Genomic DNA, 19,916 nt, shown 5'->3' with positions numbered 1-19,916 from the left:
GAAAACGCTTTTGCTATGTATGCTTTTTATGCTATGTTTACTCTTTTTTTAATAATAAATGAAATTTTAGAACACATTTGTAGTCTTGTGTGCTTGGGCATTTTTGGTAGGTGTTTGTGGTGGAGTCCTTCTTCTCTTCAGCACCTTTTACCTTTTGTTTGACTTATATTGAGCGTAGCCTGCTCTAGCCCGGTAGCACCAGCTCAGTAATGAGGCAGAGCGCAATTTGTCTGCTTAATTATCTGTTTCAAATATATATATATATATATATATACATATATATATATATATATATATATATACATATATATATATATATATATATATGTATATATATATATATATATATATATATACACACATATATATATATATATAAATAACAAAATAAGCATTTTAGTTGTGCACTGCCTACTAGGCTGAGACCGGGGTGTATCGCCTGATTGAAATACTTAACAGATTTGGGGGCTTGTGCCGTGGTTTTGAATTAGATTACCACCCGTGACAGTCATGCACAGCAGGCTAACCTGCAGGGTAATGATACTTTGCGTCGTTGGTGCACTGTGCTGCACTGTACAAGTGCCTCCCAAAACAAATACTCCAAGACCAGGCCGGTCTGTAAAAGTAAAAGTAAATCAACCCTGAAATAATTATCAAACAAAGAACATTCTCTAAATGGCTATCCCAGTAAAAATCAGTATGGCTAGTGGCACCCTCTGCACAAGCTTTTTGTCAGCGGTGAGTGGCCAGAACAGAATGAACATGTGCGGCTTCAGGAAATCACACAACAAGTCACTGCCATGGACCTGGACACATCGCAGGACAATGGCCCATTACACCAAGCTCTTAGTGAATTGTACATGGCCCCAAAAATTGATGAGGAACAAAGCAAAATTCCAGAATTGCTGCCTACCTATACCTCCACATAGGAGTGATACGGGAAAGCCCTCTGAAAACATAGTTCTGGCACAGAATCAAGTTGAATTATTAGAGAAAATTTCGAATGATCTAGACTCAGTAGAACAAAGGGTATGGGAGAGCCAAGAATTGGAGGTAAAATCTAGGGATTCTGTCACAAAATTAAAAGAAGATCTGGCTCTCCTACAGCAAGAGAATGCAGAGCAAGAGACCTAATTACAGGCACTAAAAGAGGTGTGTCAGGAAAGGGTTAACTCTCTGCAAAAGATTCAACACAAGCTGGCACAACAATTACAGTTTAATAGAGCCTGCACAGAGCAAATGGTTACCCTACAGGACCAGATAGACAAATTAAAATAGGAAAATAATAAATTAATTGTTAAAGACCTCCACTCTCAAGAGGAATTTGATCAGGAACACCAGAAATCCAACACTATGGGCCTCATTACACGGTAGGCGGTAAACCATGGCGCTATTAGCGCCATGGTTCATGCCGGTAATTTACTGGTACCGCCTTGGAGGACAGGGGAATTACCGCCCTATTCCAAGTTTGGAAAGGCGGTAATTCCTCCTTCCTCCATTGCCCTTCCCCATTCCCATTTTTGCCTCATAGGGCTCACACCCCGGTCCTTTTGTGGGTTCATTTTTTAACGCCTGCTAAAAGCAGGCGTTAATGTACCAACCCGCAAAGGGACCTCGTAGTAAGGCGGTAAGGGTTTACAGGTACCGGTAAAATACTGGTACCGGTAAAGCCTTACTGCCTACCATGTAATGAAGCCCTATGAAAAAACAAAGAGAGGACCTGGCGGAGAAGAGGGGCACCCTAATTCAAGAGAAAGACACCCTAGGCCAGGAAATAAGCGAGTTAAGGACTGAGTTACAGGGAAGTAAGTTGGCCCTTCATTAGCTAAAGAAATTAAGAACAGGGCTTGGGAAACTACTAGAGCACACCAGATGGGTAGAAGGTGCTTTGAAAGAGAACACCCAAGCCAAAGACACACAAACCCAGGAGATGAATCACTTGAAACAGAGAATGTCCCAGTACTCACAAAACATGCAGGAAGCGCAGAAGGACAACGAGACCCTCTGTAAAAAGATTGATGGATTCCAGCAACAAGTAGCAGTGCAAGAGCAAATCATTGAGACTGGTAAGGCCTTGAAAGATGAACAAAAGGCTCAGATTTTTGCTTATCACAAGTAAATAGGGGCTGAAAAAGAAAAGGTAGCAGGATTAGAGAAAGAGGGTACTAGACTAAATTCTAACTGGAGGGACCCTGAACAGGTAGAGAGGGACAGGGCTACCCCTGATCGTGACATAAGGACCTCTGTACTCAGGGACTCCAACCCATTCAATACCACAAACACTGCCAGCTTCATGTCTACTGACTCATATGAACCGGGGGCCATGGGGATGGCAGGATTCAATAGGGTTGGTAAGATGGGACTGACAGATCAGAGCCCCCCAGAAATTGATGGACGGGTATCCCTGTAAAGATCCCCAAATGTTAGGGCTGATATCTCTGATCAGGAAGACTCCCATGAGGGGAGAGTCAGGGAATTGGATCCACAAAAATACCGCCTTATAAAAGAGCAGTTTGTGAAATTTGGTGGGGAACTCCAGGAAATAAAGCCCAAAAGAGTATCCTGAAGACCTCTACCCAGTTAGGGCAGTGGGGGGGAGTGGGGGTACTCCACCAATCCTGGGAGCTGAAGAGTCAGAAGACTCTTCTGAGCACCACAGGAATAGGGAAACTACGCCCACATTCTGCAAGCCCTTCTCAAGCTCGCAGAATCAGGGAGTGCCTAGAGGATCAAGAAGCCACCTCCAGTAGCAGTGCCTCTGAGTCTGAGGACGAGTGGACTCAGGTGACTAAAACCAAGAAGGCAAACAAAATTAAGAGAGCTATGCAAAAAGATTCCCTTCGGCAGATCAAGGCCATTAGAAGTGTTATAACTCCATATCATAAAAATGCAAAGTATTCTGTCTGGGAACACCTAGAATTATATTAACAAATGATGGACACTTTTCATATGAAGGACAGCCAGAACTGCATACAGTATGTGAAATGGGCATTCTCCCCTGAATACTCCAGTTTCTTTGTGGGACTGGAGGATCAGAACCACTCAAGGTTGTCCACCTACAGGGCGGCCATCTTGAAACATTTCTCTGCACACAGAAACCCCCAAGAGGCCCGCAAGGCAGCCTACAATTTGCAGTGCGGGAAGATAAAGCCCAACAAGAATTTGTGCAGGAGCTCAAACGTGCCTTTGTGCAGACGACCAGGAGGGTGCGCACAGATAGTCAGAAGTTCATCACTACCTTCTTTCATGCACTCCCCAAATGTATAATGACCCAGCTGGTGAGGGACTTTCCAGAGAACATTTCACTGGACTGGGTCATAGAACAGGCGACCCACATTTATGAGGTACAAAAATACAAACAAAAACCCCAAACCAGCCAACACCCCTGCAGCTGCTAAGGTGGTGGAGGTGAAGGTTGCCCCCATTCTAGATCTGCAGATAGGGGGCCTAAAAATATACCTGTCCAAAATCCATCCAATCAAAGAACCAGAAGGCCCTTGGGCCAATCCTAGACAGGCGGTAGTCATGGAGGTAATCCTACAAATGGGACCCCTAACTCCCCTGATTTCATCAGCCCCTGATACAAGGGTAACAGACCCATCCTGGGGTATGTATGGACTCGCCCAGCCCAAGGGGGGGATCCAACCAGGTAGCTACCGCCCCAGGAAACTTCCCTCCTAACTTTCCGTAGGAGGGCAGTAATACCACAAATGCCGGGTTGAGTTTCTTTCCCCGGTACCCACAAAATCCCAACCTGCAGAACAACCCTCCATTCTTTCCCTGCTTTCAGGAGCCCAGACAGCCCAATCCAGGAGAGGGGAGGTCAAGGGTGGAGGATTACCAAAATGCTCCATACCCATGGTAATATGGGAGAAGGAATAGTTACCCTACCCATGACTCACCTAGGGTTGACCAGAGACCCCGTACCAGCCGGAACAGGTGTCTCAACTGGAGCGCCAGGTCCAGAACCTGTCCCAGGATCTGGGTTGCATTTTGAGGGCTCAACAGAACCCTCAGAGGAACATGGCGACTCAGACTGTGTGAATATGGTACTCTGGAGTGTCAACCATGTTGGTCTAAATGGCACACGCCACATGGTTGAACAAAAACCAGATCAAATTAAGTTTCATCTTCAAAATAATGAAATACCTGACGTTAGCATAATTGCTGTGGGACAACAAACTGGTGATGGCAACTCCTATCCATTCCTGAAAATCAACCTTCCTTCCAGTCTAAAGTGGCATTCCACACTTTTATACCAATCCACGATCTGAAAATCCCAATTCTAGTGCCAAAATTGATAACCAACCAGCACAAAGTGTAGCTGGCATTCAGAAAGAAGGGCAAACAGCTCTTCTTTCCGATTCAGTTAAATGACGGGAAGGAGTCTGTCCTCACCCGAATTGACTTGAATGGTGAACAAAGCTTCATCAGCTAAGTATTATTCAAGAAACTCCCAAAAGAGCAGACCTTACCGCTGTACAATCAGTTTATCAATGGGTATTGGGGCTGGAAATTAACCGTTCCAAACATCTTCTGCTTAGCAGTTGTATGATAAAAATTTCTAGAGGTAACAGAAGCATAGAACACAATTATTGGGTCATGCGTGGTGTTCCTTCCGCCTTTACATGGGCAGTTATTGCCAAGCCCGGTGCCAACTGGAGAGCAAATCTCCGGGCCCTGGCAATCCTAAAGAAAGCCTTCTGGTCAGCTCCAGTGCCATGGTAGGAAATTGAATTTCAGAAATGGAGGAGAGGTCACCATCCCAGGCCTCGCCTACAGAATCTGCATCCCCAAAGGTGACTTGACAGAAGAGACGTGGGTCCACATCAATCAGCTAAAGAGTTGCCACCCTAGGCACACTTTGCAACAAATAGAGGAGTCCATAGAAAACCCAGTGCGGGATACATCTGAAGCATAGGAATATTTCAATTGTCACTGAATGCATGCGTATCCCACTGCTGTCATCCTGATTGGAGGACAGTTAGTGGGAAATTGTCTTAAACGGTTTGTGTTCTCTTTTATAGATTCATACTGATTGCACCGTCATTACTAAGGAGGACCTCCTCGGGGACCCGAAAGGAGAAACCCAAGGAAATCCGGGGCGCCGATCCACACCAGAAAAGAAAGACCCGAGAGAAGGCTGGGGGTATCATTTCACATTCCATCGAGAGGCAGCGAGGGCAGCATGTCGCACCATTCGCTGATGGAATAAGGACATATATCCAACTGAACCTGCCTTTTTCAAGAAAGAAATCCCACTTGCCCAACTCCCCCCAGACTGGAAGTCCCAAAGAAGTCAGGGGGGTCTGTGGGATATATTGACCCACTCAGCTGTGCTATACTAAATCACTTTTCTGCAGGGGTGCAAGAAACAGCAGAATGGCCGTGCTGACTCCATTTTGTCTCAGCAGAACCGGGCCTACTTCTTGAATGACAGCTCCTGTCAAAAGTATCTTTGAAAAATCAACCAGGGGCTTTGTTTTCATTTTACACAGGAAACATGTCTATTTTGCAAAAGTATCTAAAAATCAGCTGTTCAGGGAAATACTCTAAATAGATGCCTGTTCAAATGTATCCATGCTGCAAAATAACTTCTGCACTCAAAAAAAGAACTATAGCTGCATAAAGTGTGTATTTGCCGGAGATGAAAACCGAATTTAAAGAAATAGTAAAACGTGCTTTTTCTGACTGAAGAGAGAAAAATGCCTATTCAAAAGTAAATTGTTATGTGAAGGCCTGCTTACTTCAATGTAAAAGGATTTGTTGCTGGTAAAAGTACAGGTTTTGTTTAAGTCATGTAAGTGACTTGAATCCAGAAATCCAACTAAGTCAATGCTTAGGATGGGAGGCCCAATGGAAGCCCTTATTTATATATTTTTATGTCATAGTTCTTTAAATCTGTATGATGAACCCTTATATAACGCCCCTCTCTTTGAATTCCCCTGACCTCACTGAGCCAAGAAGTAGGTTTGTTTTGCAAATTAAAAGGTTTATTTGAAGAATTAAACAATATATATATATATCTCACAATTTTATGAACAAAAGAATATCTGAATAGCACATTTATGAATATGGACGGTAATAAACAAGGGGTAATATTACAAAATTGACAATCTCTTTAATCACTTAGGAGCATGAATATGAAGGATACTGTAGCAGAGAATACCTCATATGATTCAAGGAAATGCAATAATGGGAAAGAATGCAACCCAGAAATAACTTGATATGATTTCAACAAAAGACAATATGGTCACTTTTTCCCCTGTGACTACTCACTCCCCCCCTATGCAATATGAAGATATGGAAATGAGGGCACACAGGTTTCAAGAAGACAATCAAGAATGCAGTTCAATCCCAGTTCCCCCAGCAAGCTTAGAGAAACAGGTATGATTTTAAAACAGGCAAAAATACTTTTGAATGTGATTGCAGTGAAAGTGAAAATATGATAAATTGATTTTAATTCACTAAAAGAGATTCAGGATGAGTGATAGTTACTTGAGATTGGTTCAGGTCAACACTAGCAATGATTCATGAATGATTATCAAATTGAAAACGAATTTCAGCAATTGAGAACAAGGAGCAGCTATTTTGACAGAAAATGAAATTGAGCCAAATTGCAATTCGCTGCAATTTTTCTGTGTGCGTAAATCGCGGTTATGGTAGAATGGTAATGAATGTCATCTTGGGTTTGTTGGAAAGCTTAGGGTCTAGCTTTAAAATGACAGTTAAATTTCACTTCTAGGACGTGTGGTTCAAAAGTTGCGGATGTTTTTGTGAAGGTAGAGTTTCAGAAATAAAGTCAAGATTTCAAATGACAGCTTGCGCTTTCCATATTTGGAACCAATAGGATGGACACAAGATTCTATAATGCAGTTCTGGACAGGGTAAAATGGATGGAAGAGGATTACTTTAAACTAAGAGCTTGGTTATGGACAGTTCTAGACTAGATACTCACTCCTAGTCTTGGGAATGGAATGGGCCTCGTCAAAGATCTGGTCAAGGGGTTTGGCTTCACTCTCACCACCGGACAGATCTCAGGCCCTCTGGGTTCTGCATTCAGCACTGCAAGGCGGTCTGCGGCCTCCTGAACTGGATCTGACTGGTCTTGGATTACAGCACTGCTTTCTGGGTCTGGACCTTGGTTCTAGCACAGGGTTCTTGGCTAAAATAGAACAGCTCAGCCCAGCTGTTGAATGTGAGAATCAGGTTTGCAAAAGATTCAGAAACCTGCTGAAAAGGATTCAGCTTTTGGTTTAGGCCTCTCTGCTTCAAGGCTCTAGAGTTTGGGTTCTAGATTTTCGGTCTCTGGATCTAGAGTCTGGAGTCTCTGTCTGGATATTGTCTGGATCTGGTCTGGCAGAGTGCTTCACAGGATTTGGTGAGTAGTGGAAAAAAGAGTGTTTCCTATCTGTCCTAAACAGTCTCTTTTTATGTGTTTCCAAAGTGGGTGGGTAGGCTGATTCTCCATGCCCAACCCCCTAAGGATTTGATAGGTTAGAGGATTCTCTGTCCCCTGACTGGAGAAAGAATCAGCGTGTCACCCGGTGTCATGTTTATGGCTTAACTGAAATCCCTGCCCTTTGCTCTTACAGAGAAAATCAATTTTACCCAAAAAACATATTTCCCAGATACACAAGTTGTTCATAATACATATACACATCACAAATTACTTAAGGTACATTCTTGTCCAACTCTGATCTTCCTAAGAGCTCTAGTTCAGAAATGACAACATATTCACGCTTTTGGTGGGTTTCCTAATATTGGTTCTGCACCAAATCTTACACAAAAATACATATCCTCTCTGGGCACATTCCTGTAAATTCTTATGTTCATAGCAAAAACACTGCAGCTGCAATATCAATAATTCCGGGGCTTGGTCTCAGAACATCACACAGCATCCAGCTTAGTCTTAAATTGTGGGTACATTTTTCATTTTAAGAATCCCAAAGTTTAATATTTTTGTCAGCTTGGTAAAATTTGTTATACACAATTTTATAAAAACATATATTTGCTGGGCTACCTGAATCCACAATGGTTTGTCCCCGCCCCCAGGGCTGGCTGACTCAGAGGGTCACATGTCTTTTTTCTCCCAGAGCAGTTGTTGACCAGTCACACCCAAATCAGCATATTCTATTCATCCCAAAGCCCCCATTGTCTTGACTGAGAGCAACATGCCAGGGTGCCTTGGCTAGTTCCTGTTCACACCAGTCTGTCAATCTCTTGGCCAAGGGCAGAAGGAAGCTTCTTTGTCTAGGGATAAGGTGTGAAGGGTTCCCATGAACAGAAGCCTCTTGGACTTTTAACTAAATCAGATTACCGTCTAGTCAATTGCAACATAGTTCCTTGTAAAAAAAATACATTTATAAATACCCAATAAGCAACATATCTTTAAATCAAGTCTTTTTCAACAATTAAATCACTGTGTGGCACTCTATGTGGCATTTTGATGGAATTCTCTTCTTTGGCATAGTCAACTTCTGAAACACAGCTCTCCTGTCAGAATTATAAATCGCCAGTACCTGCCAGAGGCGAGTAACGGTACTACACCCATTTTGACAGCTGTCTTTCCATCAAATATCTTTAAAAGTGGATTTTGTTCTAATAACACATGATTCTTTCTGACATTGGGTTTATGTGGATTCTTGCAGTATAATGATGTGGAACAGCCAACAAGGAGGTTGGATCTTTTTGGGTTGTTTGTGAACCATGATTTTAGCAAATTTGACACCAAATAACAACGGATTTTTGAGACAGCTCTGTATTCCTTGGCAGAGATTTTGCTCTGTGAGCAGCCAAAGGATAGGTTTTGGCTGTGGTCTCCGGTGCTCACTAAGATAGGCTAAAGTGGATGGCAGCCTATTTTTCAGGTTTTCACTGCGCATTTTCTGGTGATTTCTGGCGAGCAGCATGCTTTCCAGTGGCCATTCTGATGTTTCTGCTGCCAGCAATGCCTAGTGGTGTTGCAGGGCTTGGATGAGTGTGTTGAGACATCCCACAAGCCCCCTTCTTGCGATGGCCGTTGACCTTTCATCGATGGAACTTCGCAAAACTGGGATGTCCGCATCATCTCTCCAGATTCAACAGATGGCCAAGTTCAGCATCTTTTCTTCCATCAGGGGTGGATCGATCGGTTCTCCTCGCCAGTCCTGATGGGAGTATTGAGCGATACCCAGGGCCCCTCGGATCTTTGCTGCCAGTCCCCGGGTTGTCCTCCTTGGTCATTCCCATGGTTTCTCTCTTCTAGGATGACAAAGCAAAAAGGCAACAACATATTCATAGACATTTCCTCACCACTAAAAATGTAGTGGGGCGGGCATATACTTTTTGTAAATCAGGAGACATTTGCATTCTTATTATTGTATTTTATAGACTATAGGCCTCATTCCAACCCAGGCGCTAAGTGGTTAACGGCGCCGTAAAAGGCTGCTGCGCCGTTAACCCTTTAGCGCCTTACTACGAGGTCCCTTTGCGGGACGCAACCTGAACGGCTGGTCTGGACCAGCCGTTAAAGAAGGGACCCGCAAAGGGACCTCGCAGGCAATTACGGTACCGCAATTTGCAGTACCGTAATGGCTGCCTTCCCCATTCCCATTGAGTTCAATGGGACAAAAATGGGAATGGGGAAGGGCCATGGGGAAATGGGGAAATACCGCCCCGCCAACCTTGGAATGGGGCTGTATTTCCCCATTTCACCATGGCGGACTCGTTACAACACCGGCACCAACCACGGTGCTAATAACGCCATGGTTTAGCGCCGGTGTTGTAATGAAGGCCTATGTGTGGAATGGTTTTAGAGTTGGAATTTTATTGATCTGGAGTGGCCCCCTCTGGGGTTCCAGAGGACTCCTCCAGTTGCTGCAGAGAGTGCCTGGGATGGCAACACTTTAGCTGATTAATATGGACCCACTTATCTTCCCCCTCCGCCAAACTGCCTTTGGGGATGCGATCTTGTAGGCGACTGGTGAGATCTTGTCTACAATTTCAAAAGGTCCCTTCCAGGTAGGCAGAAATGTTCACTGTTTGGCCTGGTTCCTTTGGAAATTGTATAGATAGACCCGGTCTCCTACATTGTATTCTTTCCTGGTAGTCTTCAAGTCATAGTGGGTCTTCATGCTATCGGCTGATCTTTCTAGATTACGCTGAGCATAGCCAAAAGCACGTTGAAGGTGTTTTCTTACATTTTCAACATACTCATGAGTTGTGGAGGCATTGATCAATGTCTGCTCTTGGGTCCTGTAAAGCAGATGCTGGGGAAACCACCATCCTGTGTCCAGTCATCAACTCAAACGGTGACATGATGAAGGGGTAGATCTGATGGCTATTAGGACAAGAGGTAATCGGATATCCCAACTTGGCCCAGAATCTGCCACAAACTTTTTTAAGAGGCTCACAATGGTTTTGTTGTAATGTTCCACTGCCCTACTAGAGGCTGCCCGGTAAGCAATATGTAGCTTCCTTTTAACCCCAAGTATCTCCCACATCTTTGTCATTACTTCGCTGGTGAAATGGCTACCTCTGTCTGACTCAATCCTTTGGGGTAGTCCAAAACGCGAAAAGATGTGATTGATCATCAGGGCAGCTGGTGTTTCTGCCTTGCAGTTTGGGGCCAGGAGACATTCCACCCATTTAGTAAATAAGCATGTCACGGTCAACATGTACTTATTCCCCCTAGAGGAGCGAATCATGGGCCTGATAAAGTCGACTTGTAAATCTGACCATGGCAGTGTCACCCCCCTCTTTTTGGAGAGGCGCACGGTGTGTGAGGGATGTTGGCTGAAAGTATTGGTCTAGGTCCTGCCCCATGTGTGGCCAGTATGCAACCTCTCTTAAGATCTCAATGTTTTCTGGTCGTTGCAGATAATACTTCCCCACTCTTCTGGGGAAGTTCCTTTCAATAAAGGAATCTGAAATCTTTATGGTGATGTGCCAAAGACTTCCCTCCCAAGAGCTCAGCCTACAGGGATCAATACACCTGGCAGGCCGGGGGCTTGAGTGAAAAGGCCGGAGCAGAATCGTCAGAGCTAGAGGGACAAAGAACAAAACATTTGTTCAGGAAATGCAGCCAAGTAGTGCCGGAGAACAAACAGCCAACACCGCCCACAATTACCCACTCTTACCTGCTCCGTAGGAACAATATACCAGTAACCTACTAGTATCGAAATGCAGAAACAAGGAGGATGTCTGGTGAAGGGAAGGTGTGCCGGTATCCTAGGAACACCACGGTGAAAGCAGCAGAGCGTCCCAAAAAGTGTTCAAAGCAATCCAGAGTTAATGCAGCAGAGCGTCCCAAAAGTGTTCAAAGTAACAGGAGTGGACAAGGAAAGAAATGAAATGATCAGGGAAGCGGGCGTTCACCTCACGCTATTTCCCTTACGGAAATGTTCGGGTTATCAGGTCACCAAAACTTAAGGATTCAGAAATGGGAGGTCAATAACGAGCAAGCCGGGTTCATATAATCCAAGGGGAACAATCGAGGGCGGCAGGCGTCGGGAGGCAGACAAGGACAAGGCAGAGACAACAACTTGATTCGAGCGCCGGGTAGTCAAGGATTCAAACAGGAGTCCGGGAACAGAGCTCGTAACTAACAACAGTTTAGGAGCACTCGATCTCCGGATAGACAGGAGTTAAATGCAGTTCACAAACAAATGAAAACACAGCAACGTCATGCGTGTATGTCACGTGGCTATAATAGCAAGAGTTGTGGGAGTTGTAGTTTCAAAGGGTTTTACGTGCCGGATAGCGCTCAGACAATCGCCAAAGCAGTTTCCAATTTAGCCGAGACGTGACACTCAAGTCTTGTATGAAACCCCCTATGACCGGCTTTGGGCGCATCATGGGCGTGACTTAACGTAAGGCTTCGGAATGAGGTAGGAACCACCCACTGATCATGGACAGCTAAGGATTTCCTTACCAACAAACCGTCTTGGATTCGGAACATTTTTGGACATTCCATCAACACTCTGAGGTCCTCTTTCCCAATGTAATCGGTATCCGTCAGGGGAAAGTTCTCAGGGTCCTCAATGTGTTGATAAAACTTACCAATTATTGGATCCCCTTTTTGAGCCGTAATCAAATCAGTATCTGGGGTCTCCTTACTCCATTGTGCAGTTGAGAGATCATTGCGAGCTTTTGTCTGGGACCTAGTTATAGCAGTGACCTAGATTTCCCCCAACAGGCACTCAATCTCAATTAGATCCCCTTGGATGGGCCCAGTTTTGGCCAGCTGATCAGTTGAGTCATTTCCAGTTTTGTCTGGTCCCTCTACTTTGGAATGACCCTTGATCTTTTTCCAGTAGATGGTCAACCGATTCAAGGTGACAAGATCATCAATATTTTGAATTACCTTCCCATGTTTCAAGGGTTTGTTGTTAGCACATAGCATGCCTGTGGTTTTCCAGTTAACCAGGTGCTCCATGCTAGGCAGAAACCTGTGCAGTTCCCTCTGGGACCACTGCAAAAGAATTAAGAGTACAGGTGTTTGGCAGTAAACCCACTTGGTAGCAGTCTGTACCACACAGATTCACTTGGTAGCTGTGGCTGAGTAGTCAGACTTCCCTGAAGAAGAGTTAGGCAGTATACAGAGTATTCACAATAGGTCAGAAGAACACAGTAGAACAAGTAGACACTGACCAGAGTTTGGTGTAAATGTCATGATGTCTACCCCCGGAGCACCAGGCCAGGCCCGGCACCCCCGGGAGCTGGCATCACGCCCCCGGGTAAAAGCCCAGCGGCCCTTTATAGGGGCTCTTTGGACTCTGTCCTGGCGCCGTTGGCGCCAGGCTCATGTTGGACATCAGTCCTGGTGCCATGGGTGCCAGGCTCATAAAGGGAAGTGTTTGGTGCACTTACCTGAAGCAGACCATGCTGCACACTCACCTGATGCAGACCATGCTGCATGAAGAACCAAGCCAAATGAGGCTTAGGAGGGACTATTTTTCTGAAGGAACTATTTTGTTACTTGGGTGGGGCTGTGGAAGAATACTCACCTGGAACTTCTTCCAAGGCTATTTAAGCCACACCCGGACAGCCACACGTGCTTCGCGTTGTTCTGCATCCCAGCAGCTGAACGCTCACCGTGTCTGTTCCTGCACCTGGACTCCAGCCACGCCCGCCTCGAACCTGGAACACTTGTAAGGGAATAAGAGAAGAGAAAGGTGAAAACCAAGAACTATTTCAACCTTCTTATCTGAATCCGGAATCTTCACGCCAGCATTCCTGAAGGAAGACTTCCATTTAAAAGCACCGTGCTGCTCGCTGCAGCGCCGCGCTTCACTCACCTGTTCCTGAGACGCCGGCCGGCTCCATCGCGGCTCTCAGTGCCGGTAGCCACATCTCTGCACCGCACCTAAGGGAGAGAAGAAGAGACAAAAGGTGAGCAAGGGAGCACAAGAGGAAAGCCGGATTTTCAGCCATTTTACTTACCGGCTATTCTTGGTGAGCCATTCCACATCTCGGGTCGGCGCCACATCTCTGGCAGGTACCGCACCCCGGCCCCTATGGGGAAAGGACAACAGACATTACTGGGGAATTATAAAGACATTTAGAGGGGTCGCCCTCAACACTGACTCACCTGATTTTACCCCGGCAATTTAACCCCTCAACGCATCGCCTTTGTTCTGCACCTGAAATAAAGGACAGAAAAAGACAACATAAAAGGAGGCTCACACTTGAACTTTTGCATCTTCATACTTACGGCGTATCGCTCAGTAAAGTCAAGTGGAATTGCCAGCGCCATTCTGAAAACCAGTGAAGTAACTGGACGAACGCGCGCCCCTGCACCAGAAGCAGGATGGAGAGTTCATCCTTCCAAACCATAAGGTGAGCTTAAACCGGGGGTTTTGGAGGAAGTCAGAGGAGAACAAAGGGGGAAAGGGGGGAGCAAGCACGTTATTCAGCAGACAGTTAATCCCCTTTCTCATCTGCAGAAGGATATTCCTAGGGGTCAGACAAGCAAGATTTGGGGGTCCTGTTCAATCGGTGGTCCGAATTCTGCGCATCACGCTTGAAGAGGCCACAGCAACCCAGACCAGACCAGCGCCTCCGTGGGAGCCAGGTGAGCGTTACAGAACGCGAAGCACCCCTACAAATTCCCACCCAGGCGCTATTGAAACTTCCGAGACTGACCAGTTGGCCCAACTACTGGGGTAATTACGGGCCGAAGTACACGCCGCTCGTCAAGAGACTAATGCTCTCAGGAGGGAAGTGATTGTAACAAAGGAAAGAGCTGATGACCTGGCTAGACAGCTTTTGCAAGGTCAAGCTGGACAAACTCCTTTACCCGGTTCCAGAGGGAACCCCGCTCCTGTGCTTTCCAGTAACCCGGTGCACATTAATCTACCTGGAAACATGCCGCTGGCCCCACCCGAACGCTTTGCTGGGGACCCCAAACGATTCGCCGTATTCATGAATCAGTGTCGTTTGCATTTCCTGTGCAGACCTGGGGCCTTCCCTAATGACCAGACCAAGGTAGCCTTTGTATTGTCATATCTCAGCGGCAGTGCTGCCGATTGGTCAGTTCCACTGGTTACTCAAGATGACCCGATTCTTCGTGATTTTCAAAGATTTCAAGCAAGCATGGAAAGGTTATTTGCTCGTCACTCCCAGGGGCAGGCTCTAGATGACGAACTTCTATCTCTGCGACAGGGCAATCAAGACCTCCTTTCCTACATTGCAACCTTTAATAGACTAATTGTGGAAACTGGGTGGCCAGAAGATAAAAGAATCACGTTATTTTATCGAGGTCTACGCGGAGAACTTAAAGATGTCCTGGCCCAAGTTGTAAATCCGCCCCAAGAGTGCTCCGAATATATAGACTTAGTGGTCCAATTGGATCACAGACTGCAAAACAGAAAAGCAGATCGGTCCATGTTTGAGACCCGGGTGTTAGTCAAGACCCACGATAACCTCAAGGGGGCTGAATCCTCAGACACAATGCAAATCGAAGGAATTAAAGGACCTTTAACACAAAAGGAATGTTAAAGAAGACGGCAGATGCACTTATGTCTTTATTGTGGATCCTCTGGACACTTTCTAGGAGATTGCCCGGCAAGGCCGCCCAGGAAGGTGGTAGGAGCCGCTGAAAAAATCCATGAAACCTCTGTATCGGGAAACGACCCTGCCCGACAAGCGTAGGGGTCCGCTTGCCGAGCTTGAAAACAAACTCTCAGACCTCGCATTTCACTGTGCCAATGGTCCTCGTAGATCCGGAACAGCCTAAGCGGTTGCATGCAATAAAGGCATACATCGATAGTGGGGCTATAGGAAACTACGTGGATCGTGAATTGGTCTCCAGGATTAACCTCCCCCTGCATCCTAAAACCAGCAAAGATGTCATCACCACAGTCGATGGAACCGAAATTGCCTCGGGACCGGTAACACATTCCACAGCTGAGGTAACACTTGTAGGTCCGGACGGCCATCGGGAGGCAGTTGTGTTTGATGTAATCAAGGCTCCACAGTTTCAGGTTATACTCGGAATCCCTTGGTTAGAAATACATAATCCTCGAATTGATTGGCGAGCGAAGAGAATAACCTTCCCAGAGTGTGCACGAACCTGCTACCCAGAAAATCTGAAGGTCAGTCTAGCATCAGTAACCTCTGTCTCCATGCAACTACCTCCGGAATACCAAGACTTCCAGGACGTCTTCCAAAAGGAACAGGCCAACACGTTACCTCCTCACAGATCGTACGATTGCCAAATCGATCTGGTGCCCGGTGCACAACCGCCTTGTAGCAGGATTTATGCCCTTACTGAGCCGGAGAATCTGCATTTGAGACAATATTTAGATCAATACCTAGCCAATGGTTTCATTCGCTCATCAAAGTCTCCGGCATCCTCGGCTTTGTTCTTCGTGCCAAAAAAAGAAGGCGACCTTAGAACTTGTATCGATTACCGCGCATTGAACCAGATAACTGTTAAAAATCGTTACCCTCTGCCTTTGATCCCTGAACTTCTTGACCAGGTGAAGGACGAATGCATATACACCAAGTTAGATCTCCGGGGGGCTTATCATCTGGTACGAGTTAAAGAAGGCGACGAATGGAAAACGGCCTTCCGTACAAAATATGGACTATTCGAATACCAGGTGATGCCTTTCGGGTTGTGCAACACGCCTGCTGCCTTCCAATTCTTCATGAACGATGTCCTTCGGGAACTCATCGACGTCTGTGTTGTCGTGTATGTCGATGACATTCTGGTGTACTCCTCTTCGGAATCTGATCACAGAAAACATGTCAGGGCCGTCCTTGAGAAATTGCGCCAGCACAAACTGTTTGCAAAGTTGGAAAAATGCGTTTTCCATACCACTGAGGTTGAATTTCTTGGATTCATCCTGACACCTAAAGGGGTCCGAATGGACTCACGGAAAGTGGATGCCATCCTCAAATGGCCATCACCTAGTTCGGTGAAAGGTGTCCAAAGCATGCTTGGTTTTGCCAATTTTTATCGCAGGTTTATCCCAGAATTTTCACGGGTGGTGCAACCCATCACTGCACTCTTGCGGAAGAATAAATGTTTTGAATGGACCGAGGAAGCTGAACAGGCCTTTCAGGAATTAAAAGCTAAATTTATGTCCGCACCTATTTTGAAACATCCGTGTCCTGATCTCCCAAATATAGTCGAAACCGATGCATCCAGCTTAGCCATGGGAGCTGTCCTGTCTCAGAGAGACCCCGAAACCAACCAACTGCACCCCGTAGCATTTTGGTCCGGAAAGTTCTCGCCGCCGGAGATAAATTATGCAATCACCGATAAGGAATTATTAGCCATTAAGTCCGCCTTTAAGGCTTGGCGGCATTATCTTCTTGGCGCCAGGCATACCATCACCGTGATCACCGAAATTTACAATATTTAAAAACTGCCAAGGCTCAGTCTTCACGACAGCTCCGACGGGCTTTATTCTTTGCTGAGTTCTATTTTGTAATCACTTACCGTCCTGGCTGTAAGAATGGCAAAGCGGACGCGCTATCTCGAATTGGAATGGGAGAAATGGACACAAACTCAGAACCTGTGCCGATATTTCCCGAACAAAGAATCTTGGGGATAACCACTTTACAAACCCTTGAAGACATTCAAGCACGGGTAAAACTATTCCTGGACTCTTCAGCCTTGCAGGATTGGATCAAAAGGGGGTCTGCCTTTTCAATCAACGATAGCTTACCTTACTTCCAAGGACGTTTATTTTTGCCAGAAAAGGAATTGCAAGAACTGGTTATTTCCCGTCATCGCGATACTCTGATGGAAGGACATCCTGGCATTGCCAAAACAGAGGAAAAAATTAAACGACAATTCTGGTGGCCGTCCTGGCGAAAGGATATTAAATCTTTTGTGATGTCCTGTGGAGTTTGCGCCCAAAACAAAGGTCAAAAAACAAAATCCGCCGGTCTTCTTCAACCCTTAGACATTCCACCAGCACCTTGGCACACCTTGTCACTAGATTTTATCACAGACCTGCCCTCTTGTAATGGATACAATACTATTCTGGTTGTGGTGGATTTATTTTCCAAGATGGCCCATTTTATTCCGTTGAAAGGATTACCTTCAGCTTTTGTTCTTGCCAAGGAATTCCTCGAAAATGTCATCCGTCTGCATGGATTCCCGTCCATACTAATCTCCGATCGGGGAAGCCAGTTCATTTCTCATTTTTGGAAAAAGTGTTGTCAAGTGGCACAAATCGACATAAGACTCTCAACCAGTCACCACCCACAGACCGATGGTCAGATGGAGAGAACGAACCAGACCCTTCAACAATATCTATGATGTATGTTGCACCAATCAGAGGGTAATTGGAGGGACATTTTATGGGTGGCTGAATATGCATACAATAACTCGATACACTCTGGAACTGGTCAGAGCCCCTTTTATACCCTATGTGGATATCACCCTCGTACTTCAGACCTGGACTCACCTTTGAGCCTCGAAATGCCCGCAGTCGACCATTTGCATTCTACGATTACTCAAGCCTTCAAGGATGCTACTGCACACTTACAACATGCGAAAGAGAAGTACAAAAAGAATGCGGATCTGCATCGCAAGGAGGTGCCTCCCTACCAAATAGGGGATCAAGTATGGTTGGCTACCAAACACTTATCGCTCAAGGGACCTCAGACTTTTAATCCAAGGTATTTAGGCCCTTACTCGGTCAAAGCTATAATTAACCCAGTGGCAGTCAAGCTAGATCTACCAGTTAACATGCGGATTCATCCCGTCTTTCATGTGTCGCTTTTGAAACCAGTGCAACCAGGAACCAGATTAATAAAGCCACCAGAACCAATCCAGATAGATGGGGAGCCTGAATTCGAGGTGAAGAACATTTTGGACTCTAAGATCTCAAAATCAAAACTTTTCTATCTAATTGATTGGAAGGGGTACGGGCCTCAGGAAAGATTTTGGGAACCCAGCGACCACGTACATGCACCTCGGCTAGTAAAAAGGTTCCATCGGAATTTCCCGAACAAACCGAAACCTCCTGGGGAAAAGGCCTTGGGAGGGACCTTGGGTGGGAGTGCTGTCATGATGCCTACCCCCGGAGCACCAGGCCAGGCCCAGCACCCCCGGGAGCAGGCATCACGCCCCCGGGTAAAAGCCCAGTGGCCCTTTATAGGGGCTCTTTGGACTCTGTCCTGGCGCCGTTGGCGCCAGGCTCATGTTGGACATCAGTCCTGGCGCCATAGGCGCCAGGCTCATAAAGGGAAGTGTTTGGTGCACTTACCTGAAGCAGACCATACTGCACACTCACCTGATGCAGACCATGCTGCATGAAGAACCAAGCAAAATGAGGCTTAGGAGGGACTATTTTTCTGAAGGAACTATTTTGTTACTTGGGTGGGGCTGTGGAAGAATACTCACCTGGAACTTCTTCCAAGGCTATTTAAGCCACACCCGGACAGCCACACGTGCTTCGCGTTGTTCTGCATCCCAGCAGCTGAACGCTCACCGTGTCTGCTCCTGCACCTGGACTCCAGCCACCCCCGCCTCGAACCTGGAACACCTGTAAGGGAATAAGAGAAGAGAAAGGTGAAAACCAAGAACTATTTCAACCTTCTTACCTGCATCCGGAATCTTCACGCCAGCATTCCTGAAAGAAGACTTCCATTTAAAAGCACCGCGTTGTTCGCTGCAGCGCCGCGCTTCACTCACCTGTTCCCGAGACGCCGCCCGGCTCCATCGCGGCTCTCAGTGCCGGTCGCCACAGCCATTTTACTTACCGGCTATTCTTGGTGAGCCATTCCACATCTCGGGTCGGCGCCACATCTCTGGCAGGTACCGCACCCCGGCCCCTATGGGGAAAGGACAAAAGACATTACTGGGGAATTATAAAGACATTTAGAGGGGTCGCCCTCATCACTAACTCACCTGATTTTACCCCGGCAATTTAACCCCTCAACGCATCGCCTTTGTTCTACACCTGAAATAAAGGACAGAAAAAGACAACATAAAAGGAGGCTCACACTTGAACTTTTGCATCTTCATACTTACGGCGTATCGCTCAGTAAAGTCAAGTGGATTTGCTAGCGCCATTCTGAAAACCAGTGAAGTAACTGGACGAACGAGCGCCCCTGCACCAGAAGCAGGATGGAGAGTTCATCCTTCCAAACCATAAGGTGAGCTTAAACCGGGGGTTTTGGAGGAAGTCAGAGGAGAACGAAGGGGGAAAGGAGGGAGCAAGCACATTATTCAGCAGACAGTTAATCCCCTTTCTCATCTGCAGAAGGATATTCCTAGGGGCCAGACAAGCAAGATTTGGGGGTCCTGTTCAATCGGTGGTCTGTATTCTGCGCATCACGCTTGAAGAGGCCACAGCAACCCAGACCAGCGCCTCCGTGGGAGCCAGGTGAGCGTTACAGTAAAAGAGATATAATTATTTATTTAAAACCACATCTAGAAAAACACACAGGCACTAATGTTAAGCATT

The sequence above is a fragment of the Ambystoma mexicanum genome, chromosome 3q, assembly GCF_040938575.1.
Source record: "Ambystoma mexicanum isolate Mex_15411 chromosome 3q, UKY_AmexF1_1, whole genome shotgun sequence".
NCBI lineage: Eukaryota > Metazoa > Chordata > Amphibia > Caudata > Ambystomatidae > Ambystoma > Ambystoma mexicanum.
The sequence above is the reverse complement of the archived record's forward strand: the minus strand, read 5'-3'. Positions refer to the sequence as shown.